Source organism: Pollicipes pollicipes, unplaced genomic scaffold (assembly GCF_011947565.3).
Source record: "Pollicipes pollicipes isolate AB1234 unplaced genomic scaffold, Ppol_2.1 Scaffold_5724;HRSCAF=6776_pilon_pilon_pilon, whole genome shotgun sequence".
NCBI lineage: Eukaryota > Metazoa > Arthropoda > Thecostraca > Pollicipedomorpha > Pollicipedidae > Pollicipes > Pollicipes pollicipes.
In genome coordinates this window covers 18297332-18312773 of record NW_023596746.1, presented here as the reverse complement: position 1 = coordinate 18312773, position 15442 = coordinate 18297332, and the positions used below count along the sequence as shown (strand labels likewise).

The 15442-nt window shown below is 53.1% G+C and overlaps 1 protein-coding gene across 1 annotated transcript in view; it reads right to left on the bottom strand.

Annotated features, from left to right (window-relative positions):
* LOC119102762 (papilin) overlaps positions 1–11256 on the bottom strand; it is an 82129-nt gene extending 70873 nt beyond the window's left edge. The window contains exon 1 of the mRNA XM_037226217.1: positions 11147–11256. The gene's annotated coding sequence lies outside the window, so the exon portion shown is untranslated. The remainder of the gene's footprint in view (positions 1–11146) is intronic.
* Between the last annotated feature and the right edge of the window lie 4186 nt (positions 11257–15442).

Sequence of the window (15442 nt, the reverse complement as noted above, 5' to 3'; positions counted from 1 at the left end):
CTATCAATCCTGGCACTTAATCAGTTTCGGGATCCACGAATAGCAAAAGCGTGACCCCGCCCTGGCAACATCCCGGGGCAAGCACGGAAGGACATGTGTTATACATTGTAATGAAATGAAGGCTGAACCAGTGTTACGCGTTTATGGCAAACAAGGCAATTACGCGTTTATGGCAAAGCCATGTACGCATGCATGTTTTATTGTAGTTCATAGGATATCGCCATGATGCCTTATAAATGTCAAATAAACCAATACAATTAATCCTATTACCTTATATTTGGAAGTGGTTTGTGCATGTATTCATTTGTGTGCAGTTGCTGTGCTGGCATTTACACACCATAGTTTCTATGGTTAACGGATCATCAATCGGAGTATGACCCGCTTGCGCGCGGTTATATTCGTTATCCAGTAAACCTATTTTGCATGTGGCTCGTAAGCACCTTACTCGTACACGATCGATCTTTAAGTTGGGTTTTACATCCACCAGGCGAAATCCACCATTCTCGGTCGCTCACGAATTGCCATTTCCAATAAGTGTCACTAAATCATACCGCGGAAGCGGGAGCACGACCTTAAAAAGCAAATTACTCCACTACTCAAACTATTCCCTAGACCGTACCACATACGTCGCTCCACAGCCTATACTGAAGGTTATTCCGCATCTTTTACGACTGCTGAAATTATGTTTTTGGTTTTCATATCAACCAAATTTGATATGAGCAGCCATTTCGCCCGCAATGAAGTCGACATTGAAACTCTCAAACAGCTTTCGTCAGCTGTTTTGCCCCAGGGCTCGTGATCCGCCTCCGGGGTAGGAGTCACTGCGTGGTGTTTGCTGGAGCTGGAGCTGGAGCTGGGAGCTGAAGAGGGCGGCCGGCCTCCTAGTCCCATGCCCGTACGTGCGAGCATGTGTCATGTAAGCTTAGGGTGGTGAGTAGCACACATTGCTTCAAATATTTACTGATATTTCACTACGAGTTGGACGTACCAAGTAATTTGTGTCCGCAAATCCCGACGAAACACGCTGTGTATCCCGCGACTGGAGAAACAAGAATCCAGGGGATGCGACTGACCTCGATCTTGGATCCCGGGATCGGCATCCCTCCTCGACAATTTATACGTGAGCTACCCCGAGCTCCTCCACCGAGAATTAGGATCGCCGTTTCCGGCGGACTCTGCTCCGCTCTGCCGTCTGAGCGCGAATCTTGGCATTTCAATGTCATCATATTTAACGATCCCGTTCCGAATTTCGACCCCATGAGCCTGAGTAAGCCTAATGAAGGTACCAAGGGTAGTGCGTCGGAACTCCGGGTTGGAGCGCCAGACCGAGCAGCGGCATGGCGACGTTCACATGACCACACCCAGCGCTGGCCAGCAGCGGATCGGCGAGAGAGACCGAAAGAAACGTCTCTACTGTTTGATAAAAAACACATTCAGTACGGACAAGACTCTTGCCGGCTTTGCCCCTTGCTACCGTCTGACTGCAAGTCGCACGGGCAAACCTGGCATGAATATCACACGACCACGGACCAGTACAAGCCCCGTGGACCTATCGCAGAGAAACGGACTCGTTCGCCCCTCCTCAGCCCATCCTGGACAGCCGAGGGGCGACGGAACCCGCGATCTCGGGCCGAACAGTGCCCGGGGGACAGAAGAGCGCGGCGGGCGCTTCCAGCACCAGTTGCACGCTCGCGACTCCTGCGAGTGGTCTCTCCGGCGCGGCATCGATTGATGCCGCCGCTGGCTGAACCGCGGCAGCACGCGCACGAGCCGCACGCGGCGGGGGATTGCCGCCGGCGCTGTGCGGCGGGTGGCGGCCGCGCGCCGCCAGCGTCGGCGGCGGAGGTCGTGTTACCGCGGCCGTCCCCCGGAGGTAGCGGGACGGCGCGCATACCACGCGGCGCGCCAGCCGACACCACCGGATTACGTCCTTTCAGGCAGATCCCGTGGCTCATTTGGCCACGCACTACCGAGACAGGTGATTGGTCTCCAGGTATTCTGGGCGCACTCCGCCGTCCACCATGCGCGGGCGAAATATGGCGCGGGGAGGGGAGGGGAGGGGGACGGTAGCGGGGAAAATAATTAGCGCCCGGCCCAGCCAAACGAAGGGAGCCGTCGCCCTGGGGGGGCTCCATTTGTCAATGGGGAAATGACACTCCACTAGATGGACAGACGCCTCGGCCCTCCCAGTGGCAGTGGCGGACGCAGCGACCCCACCTGGGAGCCCGCCTGGGACCGGAAGCACAGAGCACGCCGTCATCCGTGCCAAACGCGCGCTGATCTCCGAGCCCGTGTAAAGCCCTCCGTTTGAGGGGCGGTGCATGATCGCGCCGGTGAGCGGGTTACCGCCACCTCTGCCGACCACATTCCCCGTTATTCCAGATCAAAGGATACGAGGAAGTGCGTCTGCGGCATTTCCATACGGGGAGACCGCGGCCGAGGCGCGCGCTTCCGATGAAATTCCGCGGCGGCTGGGCGGTTGAGGTGCTTCCCCACTGCTGGGGACGGCGACTTTGGCGGTGTATGGGCCGGGCCGAAGCGCGCATCAGCAGCGTTACACGCGCTGGGCGCCAGCTGGACGCGGCCGAGCGCGGCATCGCGCCTGCCCCGCGAAGCCACGATCCCCGACCACAACAGGGGCACGCGGGGCAGACAGCGCGACTCGGCCAGGATAAGCCGGCGCCCGTCGGCGGGTCGCGACGCGCTCGATTAGGCAAGAAGAAACGCGTGCGACTTACGTGACGTCACGCAGATTCCACGCCGCCCGGCTTGTTCTGTGTCATTCGCTGACAGCCAAACGGTCGCCTCTCTTCGGGCGTCACGTAGATTTAACGTGGGATGAGCACAGTGGTTTGAGCGATTGTGGTTTGTGTAGCACCTCTGCGGCACGGAAGATTCTAACGGGCAAAACAAAGAACTTGAGGCGCATAACGTGATGAAAACACACCATACGAGTCAGCGTCAATTGACTAGATTTGTTTTATGCCGACTTGCATGGCACGCGATTCAGACATGCAGACACGATCCGACCAGCGTCGGCCGTGCGCTCACCACGTGGGATACAGACAGCGCAAACGCGACTGGATCAGCGCCGGCGGTGCGCGGATCACGTGGTCTGCAGACAATACAGCTGCGGCCGCGCCCGACAGCCCAATTAGAGCGTCAGAACGGGGCGGTGCCCACGTGACCGATAGCTCGGGCGACGCCGTAAATCGAGCCGCGCCAAAGAGCAGCGCTGCCGCGGCGATTGCGGCGCGCGTGAGGGCGACGCGCAGCCGCGGCCCGCGCCCCGCCGGCGGAGGCGGGCGGCGCACTGCTCCGTCGGTGCGCCGCCCGCATCGAGTTACGCATTGCCCAAGTGTGATGTATGCGGCGGGAGCACGCAGCGCTATCACGGCGCCGCGAAACGGCAATGGCGACTGGGCAGGCGACGCCAATCGTAAAGCGGCCGGCCGTCAGACGCCGGACGGGGGCGGGGGCGCGACCACCGGCGTCAAGGGACACGGCCCGCTCATCACGTCTAGCCCCGCGTCCACGACCGGCCGACCGGCGGGCCCCTCGGCCGGCCGCCCAATCAGCCGGGCTTAGCGACGTGGGACGGGGCTTGGCACGGGGCTCTCCGCCGCCCTCTGGGTGGCAGGCACGTGGGAGGCGGCTCGTCACCCAGCTGATTTGGGCCCGAGCAGCTGCCCAGCGCAAACAAACGGAGGACTGCGTCCATGCGGTGCAGGCGAAGTGTAATTCTCCATGTTTGTTTGCGCTTCCAGATTAAGTGAGGTCAAGTCGGTGTCGACGTGGATTCAGCCACTGATCCTCGCGTGACCCACCGACCCAAGAATATGATGACCGACCCAGCGGCAGACACAATAATTCACCGACTGGCACCGCGGTGGCACATTGCGACCAGAAATCTTCTTGAAGTAGGTTTGATTGCCTAACTGTCGAGTAGACCAATTGCTACATCCGTTCCGTGCCTGGCCACCCCTCGTACCGTGCCAGGCCGGTCGCTAATCACTGTTTCTGAATATTACATAACTTCCGCCGATTTGAATGTATGTCAGCCCATTTTATATGGTAACATATCCAACAAGCAGTCGCTGAAGCTTCAAGTCAGCTCCTGAAATTGCATACTCAGTAGGAGCCAGAAGCATACCTTGAGCGTAAAAGCACGCTTCCAAATGACAAAATCTGCTCAGCCTGCACACAGTTGAATTGCAATACGGTTTTAAAAGAGGAAGCGTTTTCGCAAGTGTTCTGACACACTGCGGCGATGCACTTAATGCACGTTTGTTCATAAACCACGTTATCGCACACTTAGAAACTTCCAAGAGCATATGCTTCTATCCGAAACAAACAGCTCCGAAATCGTCCCACAGCTTTTTCCTTCACATTGAAAGCCTTTTTTGGCTCGACGGCAATATCCCATGAAGAGTCGCACAGACGAAAAATTGCTTTGTATAGGAAGAGACTTAGTTCGGCTTACAAAACTATACCTTGGCTTATAAACTAGCACCAGAATGATGATGCCCCTAGATTGCATCTTGAGTACCATACAGCCGTTATGCAGTACATCGTCTATGCTCAGTTATGTCCCTTCTTGAGATGGCTTAAGCCATTGTGCAGTTATTGGCTGCAAGATATTCAATAGCAACATTTTGTTTCGTACGATTATCGCACGCATTTCGGCGAAGCTGTTGCTGTTGTGCTGGCCATTACACATCCGCCACCCCATTACCTCCTTACCCTAGCGCTCTGCGATCATCAAAGCGGTCTGTTGGCAAGTCTCTCTCTCTCTCTCTCTCTCTCTCTCTCTCTCTCTCTCTCTCGTCTCTCTCTCTCTCTCTCTCTCTCTCTCTATCTCTCTCTCTCTATCTCTCTTCTCTCTCTCTCTCTCTTCTCTCTCTCTCTCTCTCTCTCTCCTTCTCTTCTCTCTCTCTCTCTCTCTCTCTCTCTCTATCTCTCTCTCTCTCTTCTCTCTCTCTCTCCTCTCTCTCTCCCTCTTCTCTCCTCTCTCTCTCTCTCTCTCTCCTCTTCTCTCTCTCCTCTCTCTCTCTTCTTCTCTCTCTCTCTATCTCTCTCTCTCTCTCTCCTCTCTTCTCCTCTATCTCTTCCCTCTCTCTCTCTTTCAGCTCTCTCTCTCTCCGTTCTCAACTCTCTCTCTCTATCCGTCTCACTCTCTTCTCGTCTCACTCTCTCTCTCAGTTTCAACTCTCTCCTTCTCTCCGTCCCTCTCTCTTTCACTCTCTCTCTTCCGTCTCCCTCTCCGTCTCCCTCTCCTCTCCGTCTCCCTCTCCCTCTCTCCGTTCCTCTCGCTCCCTCCATCTCGCTTCTTCAATTTCCTCCCTCCCTTGAAACCTGCGATGCTGTGGCGCCCCTCCCTCCCTCCCCGCTCTTTTGTTTTGCCGTGGTACATTTTTTATGTCCGCTTTTTATTAGTGCTGGTCATTGTTGCCTTCTGTAGCCGCGCTATCTCGGGACTCTACCGCTATCATTCTGTCGACAGTTTCCTTTCCACTTTGTTTCCCCTACTGCCTGCATCTTGCTGTAGATTTGCCCTAGCACGCCCAAAATTAACGATACACGCGTTTGTGTATAGCAACACAAAAATTGTATAAATATGGGCATAGATCATCCGTTGTTTTTGGAATGGCTTAAGATATCTTTCAAAAACCTGTTTTCCTTATTCCGGGCTGAAATATATTTCGAACACACGGCATGGGGTGCTAATACGAACAAGGGGTGCCCGTCAAATCAGGTGCTAAATCTAAATATGGCCCGAAGCCGCTTTGCATTCGGAGCAAAACGGCTCGTAAAGCCTTGAGACGAAAGTTGGGGGTGTCAAAAAGGAACAAGGAAATTTCAAGTGTCACTATAAATGAAACTCAATGTCTTCTAGAGTTCGAGTAAAAAAAACTGAATAACGCGTGATAAGATGCATGATATTTCATACATTTGGTATGCGAGCATTTGCAGCATACAGAGTCGGGACCAACAAATAATTACGCTTCCGTTTAACTCATTTTAACTGAAAATGTGAGGTTAAAACAGGTTTACGCCAGCATTGAGAGCAGTGATAGTTGGATTTAGGTCACCATCGACTGCAGCCATCATTTTCTGTCCGAAATTTGATGTATACTGGCTCTAGGTCAGGGGCGGTGCAGAAGGGCGGGGGGCAAAAGGGCTGTCCCCCTGCCAACAGGTAGGGGACAAGAGTATGTTTATGCTTTCACAATTTTCAAACAGGGGCTTTGTAGCTTACGTGGATTGCCCAAATTAAGATCAATCAGACTCCTACAAGTGAGGATAGAGTGTACTAAATCGGGCTCAGAGGACCTTTTCTGCATTAAGATGCCTGTTTTTTTTTTAGATTATTAGGCCACCTTTACTAAAAAATAGCACAAGCTCTAAATCAGAGGCACCGATCTTGCGTTTAAGCCGTTTGCTGGCCCAAGAGGCCACCATTATGAGTGAAAATGCCTCGTTACGGACTAGGAAGACCTCTTTGTGGAATAGGAGGACCCGTTACGAACGAGGAGGTTCCTGCTACGAACTAGGATGCCTCATTCTGAACTAGGAGACCACGCCATGAACGAGAAGGTCCCCGTTCTGGATCAAGAGGCACCCCTGCATACCAAAGAAAAGGGGGAAGACCCCTTCCATGTATCAGCGGGTCCTGAGCCAGACCAACTCTCACAGAGTCCACTAGTAAACTAACAAAAAGGCGGACACTTTGTGTAAGCACGGTCTTTTTTATCCTGGCTACAGACAGCTTCACCAATGCCGCTCTGAACAAAATTTTAGCGCCTCAAGCACGCTGGGCCGCTCTGAGAGGGGGGGGGGAGGTGCGGTGGGGAGGAACTGCGAAGTCGGAATACAGAGACGCTAGAAAAAACATTGTAAATGCCTTGCCTAACGAATGCTACATGACAATAGCTAGATACGGGGACCGCCTGGAAATGGTAGGCCAAAACAACAAAGAGACGAACTAGTGGCATGTCAGAAAATGGCAAAATAGTCCTTTTCGGAACTACCTTGTAGGGGTAGCATCCTGTGTCGGAATATGTATAAGCCACTTGCTAATTCCTGAACAGTAAGGATGCACCCAAGTGCGCAATCAGGATTTTCCTCGTGAAAATATGTCACAGTTAAAGATATTGAAGCAAGAATCAGACATGATGAAACAACTTCACTAATAACTATTGGTATGGATGGGACAGCAGCACTAGTCTTGTTCCTCGTAGAAAAATCAGAAGAATGGAGAGATGAATGCGTGGATGGTTTGGCAACATGTCTTTGTCGAAACGGATATCAATGGTAAGTTTAAAATTGTTTGCTGATCTTACTGCATTTTTCAGTTGTTTTTTTTTGGGGGGGGGGAATGGCGAGCCGCAGCTTTAACAGGACACCAACATTTAAGGGATTAAACAAGAAGCAATTGTCAGCCACTACTGCGATACAGTGCACATCTAAGGATCAGAAGACGCGAAAAATATGTGTACATGTATAACAAATTCAAGTAAACGGGCATCACGCACCAGGGTTTCATTCAAACATGCAGGCGATTTCGAGTGAGCAGGCAGCACGCATTACGCATCAGTTATACATGACAACGATTTCAATTAAACTGTCATCGTGCATCACGTATCGGACATCACTCATACATGTAAAGGATTTTAAGCTAGCACGCGTCGCACATTAAGGAATATATAACATTCGCATATTTTTTTCTCTCTCCCCCCCCTCTCTCTCTCTCTCTCTCTCTCTCTCTCTCTCTCTCTCTCTATCTCTCTCTCTCTCTCTCTCTCTCTCTCTCTCTCTCTCTCTCTCTCTTTCCATTTTCCTGGTTTTGCTAAGAAGAATAACGTTATTACTACCGTCTTATCTACCTGCATAATGCTGCCGGCAAATGCACTGAACAAGTATTGGTATGCTTCTAAACGGAAGAACTGCTCTATACAACACAATTTCTCCGTTAACCAAATTTCCTCCTCCATGCGTTATTGTTTGATCACGTCATCATACTTGGACAACATTGACTGAAAACGAATTGACGGCCGTAACACCTGGAAATCGTGCTCACAAACGCCAGTATGAACGCCTCGACAATTCTGGGTCTTGCCAGACAGTGCAAAAGGCAGGGGGTTATTGATTTTAGAATCGATCATTACTGTCGGCCAAATATGAAGCTGTTTTCCAGACTCCAATTTTAATTGCACTGCGATCTTAAACTGCATGTCAACATACCACTCACAGGCTATGTGTGATCGCTCAAGTCTTCACGTCTGTTGAGCACACTTTGTCATTTGCGCATAAACCACCAAGAAGTTAGAGCCATGGCCTGAGGTGTGGCATGCGGCTGTTAAGTATTTATATGTAGTTTAAAAGAAACAGGCGTGGTCAGCTCAAAGGTGTACGACTCTGATTCGTGAATTTACATATAAAGATTCGAACTTGCTGTTCCATTTCTTAAGCGAAAGCGAGAGTCTATGCATGCATACGAAGTCGACGGTTTCAAACTTCGATGCCCCTTAACAGTACCCCTGCCCACAACCGGCAAACCGGACATCTACCCGCCCCTGTGGCTAGTCGGTCGACCGGTGGCTAGCCGGATCGACTGTCCACCCCTGCGGCTAGCCGGTCGATCTGTGGCTAGCCGGATCGACTACCCGCCCCTGCGGCTAATCGGTCGACCGGTGGCTAGCCAGATCCAATACCCACCCCTGCGACTAGTCGGTCGGTCAACGACTACCCGGAAACCAACTCGCTTGTCCAAAACGAATTGTTGATAACCCTTGTCAAGACCCCTTTACCGTGTGTGACACACCACGGTCCAATGATGGTCATTCCTTATTTAAATTTTGTCAGCTTATGACATTCCTTGACCGCAGGCAGCGCCTGACGGTACTGTCAACAATCTTCCCTAAGGAATACCCAGTCGAAAGAGTTGTCCTTTTTTGGCCAGTTACAGTGTGCTGATAGATGTGGAGTAAAGCACGTAAAAGCAGCAGAGTAAAGCAGAGTAAAGCAGAGTAAAGCACGTGTATTTTGATTATGGTGCACACGTCAACGTTGAGTATTAGCCAGTGTGGGTACAACAGAACTTTGACTTTGTCATGCAATTATTTTGTGATTTGTGGTGTTCTACAATTGTGGCTGATTTTTTATGACGTTATTTGACAATCATCATGACTTTTACTAAACATTGCCGTCCTATTAAAGACGCCGTTACTCGGAAGTAATGGCCACATCCACACATCTAAATATGCTCTAAGCAATGTACGGATTTACTGTCATGCGTTGAGCTTTCCTATTACGACAGATTTGTGCAGCCAGTGAAGACTTCTTATTGCAACTCGCCGCTCACACTTACCTCGCAGACAAACCAATGAAATTTCAACGGACCGACTAGGACGGAGCCAATGCAACGTACAGAATAAGCCGATGACAGCCATCCTAAAAACAGTCGCACGAACAAAAATAATATGTTATTGTCAGCTGCAATTTGCTGCACACGCAGTAAAGCGTTTTCCGCGATAGGTACCCGCAAAATGCAATATATCAGATACCAAAATGTGTGGTGCATGCAGTTAAACTTCCCTTGACATCGTTGTTTACGCTTTAAACGAAAAGCAGAGCAGAATAAGCCTGCTGAAAGTACAGCGAGTTTCTCTGGAAGTTTCTCCCCAGGCACAATACGGAGCCTCAAACAAAACAAACAGCACAAAAGTCCAAGCAAGCAAACAATGAACGGTAAGGGGTTTGAACGTAAAGCCTATAATCAACTTTTCTGCTATGTCGAGGTTGGGCAGACGGCAACTCAACAGACTACCTCATTACTGGGCTATTATGACTTGACCCGCTACAGCCCTGGTGAGAGCCCAGCCCTGAAGCCTCTGGTACCTAAGAAGCCGTGTGTAGCGAAATGTGTTGATAAATTACATCAGCTATGAGTTTTGAACATTTTCACACGCCTTTTGCGGGAATTTAAATGGCGATCGTCAAAGGTTTCTTAAGGCCTGAAACCTCCGGAAATAATGCTAAGACCTCGCCAGACCGCTCATCTAGAAGCTCGGCGAAAAATCAGCGGATTCCAGCACTCACTAAAAATGGCGTGAACACTTCCACCGTTGGCGTGAACACTTCCACCCTTGGGGCGAGAGGTAGCTGCATCTTGAACTCTCTTCCAGCACCGTACACATGGACTCCGAGGGTCCAGCGGGGCTGCACAAGCCGAATGGCGAAGCTCGACCTTCCAGCAGCACACACTCCGCAATCATTTGAACGGGACGAACGCTTTGAAAAGATAATTAGCAGCACTAATTGCCCGACATTAGGATGATCGTGTGTTGCAGCACGGTTTCCCGGGAACGGATCGACGTTGTCAAACAGTCGACGGCGCTATGAGCTGGATAAATCAGTCGTGATCGATCGCAGTTGCTCCTTTCGAACGCGAAGTTTGGCACAAAGCCAGCTCGGTGGATCTGATAACTTCGGCCAGCGAGATCATAGGTCAATCCAGGCTGTGTAACAACTGAAATAAATCATTTCCAAAAACAATTCGGGCTTCGCAGATGCACACTGAGGCACCAGTAGATAAAAACACGTCACTGACGTCCGAAAGTGATGGCGATAGACGGCCAAACACGTGGGTTCACAGGCCTGCGGGGCCATTTGATGCGATATGAAAAAGTGCATTATCGCGTGCACTACAAGCTCTGATAAGTGGCTACATTTTTTATGACGACACGAAGCCATCCGCACATTGCGGAGGGCACTCAACAATATTGTTTGCGCATCGCTATGGTGACACCGATATCGACCAAACACCAATATGCCACACTGATCAGCCCGTACAACCACCCGGAACACCAATATGTCACACTGAGCAGCCCGTACACCAACCGGGACCTGTCAGACAATGCACATCGAAGGCACCAAATGACGTGAGGCCTCACGGATGTTCTTCATTGCCTCGGAACGCATGCATATCCCGTCTGCCTAAGACAACACGCCGTGGCACACCGATACACGTGTGCCATCGGACGCCTGTGGGCAAGACTAATAAAGCACGCCGTTTCTGAGCTGCCGGACAACATTGAAAGCAGCGTGGAGCCGCACCGCGGTCCAGCCCCGGCTCCGGCCGTACCTCAGTGGAAGCTCCACAGCTCAACAGCTCCAGTGTGGCTCTGCGTGACGTCACAGCTCGCTACATGACACCCCGGCCGGCGAGCACGGGTCGCGGCAGCACCTCCCCGCGCCAGCGCCGGCACCTCACTGCGGCGGCGGCGCCTGGGGACGGCGCTCGCCGGCCCCCCTGGCGGCGGCGCGGGCGGCTCGCGCCGCCGCCTGCAGCGCCCCGCCGCCGCCGCCGTGCGTGGTCTGCTCAAACAGAGCGCGCGGGAGCCAGCCGCTATGGGCACGACCATGTTCGGGCGATGTTTTGGTGTCGCCGGCGTGATCTATCAGCCAGGTGCGAGACAATGGGTCGGTGATTGCACTGCCGCCCGCCGGCACAGCGCCGACAAATAAAGCCATCGACGGGACCCTGCTCCGGCGCCGCGTGGCGCCCGACGGCAGCCGTGCGCGCTTGTCTGCGCCGCCTGCGGCCGCGTGCCGGCCGATGGACGCTCCCCACAGGCACGTGAGCGGGCAGCGGCGCCACCCACGCCAGGTGTGGTGCCGAGCAGGCGGAAGCAAATTCGCCCACCGCCTGCCGCCCAGCGCGCCGCAACCGCTGGTATTCAGTATCAAACTTGCAAGAACCCTCGGAAACCTCAGCAGTGGTGCATTTTGCAAGGACAGGATTCGTGGATCTTCACCGAGTCTTGCAGAAATTTCCGTGCATATTTTTATGTATAATGATTGGAACAAATGTTGCTAAACGTCATAGAACAATCGAGTTTCGATCAAAATCCGTATATCATTAACAAACTTTTCTCTCTATCCCTCTCTCTCTCTCTCTCTCTCTCTCTCTCTCTCTCTCTCTCTTTTTCTCTCCCCCTCTCCCTCTCTCTCTCTCTCTCTCTCTCTCTCTCTTCCTCTTTCACCCTCTGTCTCATTCTCTCTCTCCCTCGCTCCTCTCTCTCCCCCTCTCCTTATTTGTCACTTTTCCTTTCATCCCCTCCGACCCCTCCCTCCTCTCTCGTCCTTTCCTTCTTTTGATAGCGATTTATGGTTTTGCGAATGAGTTTATCTCTTGAATGTCCATGTGTGCCAGAGAATTTCCTAGCAATAGAGAGGAACTCAAGGATTCCTTAAACCACTCATTTACATGCAACACCATAAACCCAAAGCCATTTTCTCCAAAATCGAGTAAGGCCGGAGCCAACCTCAACTTGCTCATGGCTCCAGCACGCATGTCAATGTAGTAACAATATAAGCACGAGAAACATGCTTTCGTGGATGTCCCTGAAGTTTAAGAAAGCTCACAAACCGAAGGTTATTATAACTAGGGGAACATGCAGCTCTGAGAAAGTATAGCCGTAAAGCGGGGAACGGGGAAAGCAGTCCAAGATTAGGGGCATGTAGTGTCCCATGTGGCACTTGTACGAGAACACTTCTATTTTTTTTGCAGTAAATATAGCAAGGCATTCTAAGAAGAATTACAAGTATATGCGATGAAAACAGTGGAGCGGCCTCCCTGATGAAATGCTGGAATTCTCATTGTGCAAATGGGATAAGCCACTGGAAAACGCAGCATTGAAGTTTCTATTCCAGGCAACATGAACAGTGTGAAACACGAAGGTAAAACATCAGTCAGGTAAGACGCCTCATTGAAGTTTCGTACAACCCGCGGCGAGGTTCGTCCATATGTTTGAGCTGCGTGCTGTTCCACCTCATTTATGAAGTGATGCAAACCTTGCCACTGTGAATCTAGTTCGATGTGTTATTATAAACCTGCGACACAGGCAAATAAGCAAGCAAGTCGTAGCTTTTGGGGACGCTTCCTTTTTCCAGTTCAGAAATACCAATGGTAAACGGACAAACAGGCATTGCATTTGCGCGCCAGTTGTAAGATAGCAACGTTCCTAAATATGCATATTTATAGACACATGTGAGACAGAGACATTTCAGACTAAAAGGTCCACACCATTTAAGACCTCTTATGCTTCTCTACCAGAACGCTGGGAATATTAAATGCTACCAAAGAGTTGGAATTACGACCTGCCTTCCCGAGAGTGCAAATGTGCCGAGCCGCTGTGTTAACAGTCGGTGGCCCGGCTGACATGCTGTTTTCAGCTCTTGCACCGTGGGCCATGCACTCCGGTTTACAGCGCGCTGCCGCCGTCCGCAGAGCTTCACGGACTGTGCTTCTCACAGCGGCGTCTCCGCCCGTGCGCCAGCAACGGCTGCCTCGTCCGCAGAGCTCCCCAGGGCTGTGCTCTTCCCAGCTGCGTCTCCGCCCTTGCGCCAGCAGCGTGCTGCCTCGTCCGCAGAGCTCCCGGACTGTTGCTCTCCCCAGCGGGCGTCTCCGCCCATGCGCCAAGCAGCGGCTGCCTCCGTCCGCATAGGCTCCCGGACTGTGCTCTCCCAGCGGCGTCTCCACCCGTGCGCTAGCAGCGGCTGCCTCGTCCGCAGAGCTCCCAGGCTGTGCTCTCCCAGCGGCGTCTCCGCCCTTGCGCCAGCAGCAGCTGCCACGTCCGCAGAGCTCCCGGACTGTGCTCTCCCAGCGGCGTCTCCGCCCGTGCGCCAGCAGTACGCCGCCGTGTCCGCCCTGTGTTACAAACAGGGAAGTCCCCGCCATGTGGATAGAACACATTAACCGCCCACGCCCAAGCGCTTGTCGCGTGGTATTGCACGCGAAGAACTGAACTCCGCGGAAAAGGAACACTCAGTCTGCCAGTTATCAGCAACTGGGGGTATTCTCCATACCGATGGACCAACATCTGTATATGCCCGGGTGGCAGCGCAGTGACCTCTCTACTCAGGCCACAGTGCAGTGGCATGTGTCTACCCCGGCTGTAGGACAGTGGCATGTGTCTGCCCCGGCTGCAGTGCAGAGACTCGTGTCTGTTCCTCTTGCAATGTAGTGACTTGTGTCTGCCCTGGCTGCGGCGCAGTGGTCGATGTCTGCTCGGGGTGCAGTGAAGTCACGTCTGTCTGCCCTGGCTGAGGTGTAGCGGTTAGTGTCTGTTCGGGCAGTCGCAGAGCAGATACAGTGCAGTCGCATGTATCTGCTTTGGCTGCAGTGCAGTGACTTGTGTCTGCCCTGTCTGCAGTGCAGTGATTTGCGACTCCTCGGGCTGCCGTGCAGTGAATCTCTCTGTGCTCTGGCTGCAGTGCACCCACCTGTGTCTGCTCTGATTGCGGTGCAGTGGTCGCCGTGTGCGCAGTATCCCAGCTGGCTGCCTTGCAGTAGCCGGTGCGCAGTTGAACTCAGTTCCCACGCCAGCGCTGCTAAAAGCACCCACAGGACCGTCCGATGCGTACCGCGCACTGTCCCCTCCCCCCTCGGCCACCTTGGGCGCGTCCCCGCCATTTCTCATGGTGCATTCCCGCCACATTCTCCATTCGCGGCGGCCAGTGCCGGCACCGTGCTCCGACAGCCGAGTGGTGGTTGCCCCGGTAACGCTCCGGTAAGAAGCGGCACAATGCTGCTGCCCGCTGTGACCGACTCGCGTTAAATTTACTTCATATTTTGTCTCATTGTGCGATTGCGGCTTTTTCTCAGCGGTCACCTCGGCAGGACGCCATTGTCGCCGGGTTTTTCTGCCGCTTTTTCGCCGTCTGCATTTAGCGGCCCCGAGTGAGCCGGAGTTAGCGGGCGGATCGGGCACGGCCATCACGTTGAGACGGACTGCTGGGCTGGTCGGCCTCGTCTGTTCGGGCCGATAATCCTGCGCCCCTCCGCACCGCACCGGGAAGCGGCCTCATTATCGTCGGCGCGCCGGTCGCGGGACGGAACTGCTCGTCTGTGAAATCTCGACCTGGATTAGATCAGATGCGCTGCTGGAATCGGTTGGAACCGCGCGAGCCGCTTCCCGAGCCAGGTCGTTGGTAGGCCCCCGGGGTGCAGTGCCGGCGCCTCCCCGCAGTTAAGGCCAACTTGCCACAGTCATGTACTCCGAGCGTCGCTGGGTCGGCGAGCTGCGCGAGCGAGCCTCGAATGGGTAGCAGGGGTTCGATTTTTCGAAATCCCGCTGGGTTTGGATCATACTGGTTTGCAGCTGCGCCGGTCACCCAGCGGTGGTGCCGATCGACTGAGCACTGTAGGGGTGACCTGGCCGGTGGCTGGGCTTACTCCAGGAGGCCAGCAGGCGAGGTGGGAGCGCCACTGACGGCGAGGCCTGAATGCGTCGGGCATCCCTCGTCACATAGCAGACCTGGAACCGCATGACGTCAGACGAATTCCAGAGTGTTCTTGGCCGACTGAATGTGTGCAGCAGATGGAGTGTTGTGGATGGACAGACTGGCATCAATATCGACCTCGTTGTTTGGATGC